The following is a 2532-nucleotide window of genomic DNA, read 5'->3' as shown; positions in this document are numbered from 1 at the left end:
CAATCCAACTCTTAAGGCCTCATGATCTTACCCCACAAGATCATAACTCATGACTTTCAACCACAATCCAAAAGATCCATATTTCCACAACAATGGATTCACGTTCATCATGATTCACTTTGCCACCAAGCTTATTCCAAGCTTGATCATTTTTCTTTCGATGGGTCACTCACCGACAGATCTATCGGGCTTCATAAGAAAGAATAAGCTAAAGCTTATGCCTATCCATCTCTTAACGACCTGACTAGCATCGATCTCTTAATCTATACCCATCATGCTAACTCTACCTTAGGTTCCAACACCCATCATTCGGAGCACCTACTGTCACCCTCTAGGTGAATCGAGACCTCACGTCTCCCTTTTACATACCCACGTATGCATACAGTCACTACACCCAGCTCGGCCTTCCAATGCGTCTTACCTGACTCCCATGACTTTAGAATTACAATCCAGCCTCCACATCACTTGCTACGCCCCTGCATACTCGGTATCCGAAGTTTACACTTCTTCTGTGCGTATAGCCCATGGATGTCCTATTGCTACAAATTCATCACCGCTGGCCCACACACTCATTCATACCCCTCATTGGGTGACCTCCTCGTCTTCCAAACAAGGATTTCGTGATCTTAGGCGTCATCCCCGACCCCAAGCATCACAATGAGGGTCTATTCACCTCTCATTTCTCGACCTTAGGTGTCCCACCTGGCCCCAAGCGTCATAATGAGAGTTTAATTGGCCTCTCATCATCATTCACATAAACGATCTCTTGGTCCTTCACAACAAGGACTACTAATCCTATGGCTTCCACACGCACGCCAACACATGCCCTACTCATGCATTCCCAACCTGAATCCCTCTGAATCTCAACTCAACTCGTATAGGTTTTTCATCTCATTCTAGGCCCACTAGGATTCACTTGCCACACACATATCCTTCCCTAGGATAGACTCGTTTTATCTTGAATCCAACTAGGGCTTACTCATACCCTATGTACAATCCCTCTGAGATCATCTTAACGATACTCTCACATCGTACCATATACATATAACAGACATACATCATATACGACTGCCCTCAGGGTCCTTAATGTAAGTAACCTTACTCCCTGAAGCTCATCACATAGCCTATTAACAACTCATCTCCCTAAGTTTCAAGCTAAATCCCACCATAGCTCATTCCATCTCAAGCGCACAAGCCTTACTACACCACTTCCAAGGGAAAAATTCTATTCCCTCATACATGCTTGGTCAATCCCCGGCATAGGGACTCCACTAATCCCTTCTGGTTAATTATGCCTCAGGCTCTGCTTGCCCCATCATGACTCTTGTCATAACTCGGCTTTGTGTCCTCACACGAGTCTCCATAATTTAATCTCAAGTAATTCTTATCCTAAGAACACTTAATATCCCCAAATTCCCAAATTCGGGTTTCTTGACACCACACCCATACTTGGGTCTTTGGTTTTTCATTGCCTCGACCCGTATACCTTTTATAGGTATATCATTTCAATCCACGATATTTTCCTATTCCTAGAACTGGGATATCCAAACATACCCTTCAAACCATTGCAGACCTCAACGCCTTAACCTAATCCCTAGGGTCCCCGGACCATATGTCCAATTTTCAAGGTCATAGGATCAATCTCTCATTCGAATCTCAAAATTACAAACAACCGTTCTCGACCCCACTCAGCAGCTAAGATATTCCGACTTAAGTCCAAATCATGTAAGATATCCTCGACTCCAAATTTTGGCAATCGCTCACATCAATCACTTAACTGACCATACATGACACCACTAACACGCTAGCTTTTCCCACTCATATTGCTAGCCATGCTCTGATACCAACTGTAATGGCTCGCTCCCACCTACGGGCGCTACCAGTGAATAATCGACTGGATTACTCATACACAACCCCAAACTAATAAAGTGATGACTATGTTTCATCGGGAAACGTCCCGGGTGGGGACTAGGCTTCGTCCTTCCTTTCGCTCCTTTCAAGGAGTCGATCCCAAAACATAAAAAGAAACACATCGAACGGGACTCGAAATTCGAGTGAGCTTCACCTCTTTTCAGCTCTTCTCACCAGAAGCCAAAGGTGACCCAAGCACAAAACTAGCACATCAATATTTACTGAGTACTGGGGATCTATGGAAAGTACCTCATTGATCCTTACCTGTTCATAAACTTGGCTACACCCAACAAGCTACTAACAACCAGAAGTCTACACAATCGTATACTACATTATACTGATCACAACAAATTGGATACAATTCAGTGCCCAATAACATACACATTCATCTACAAGGATATATATATATATATACATACCACCACATGAATACATATAGGAGATAATACAATTCACAATGCGGGCAACAATGCTAGTCACCACTTCAACCTCTTGACATAATCCCTGCTTGCATCTGGACTTGCAACATCTACAATACGAGGTAAAACCTCATGAGTCATAAAGACTCAGTAAGGGTGAAAATGAATGTAACCAAGATAATATATGCAATGCAATGACAAA

The sequence above is a fragment of the Diospyros lotus genome, chromosome 5, assembly GCF_014633365.1.
Source record: "Diospyros lotus cultivar Yz01 chromosome 5, ASM1463336v1, whole genome shotgun sequence".
Taxonomy (NCBI): Eukaryota; Viridiplantae; Streptophyta; class Magnoliopsida; order Ericales; family Ebenaceae; genus Diospyros; species Diospyros lotus.
The sequence above is the reverse complement of the archived record's forward strand: the minus strand, read 5'-3'. Positions refer to the sequence as shown.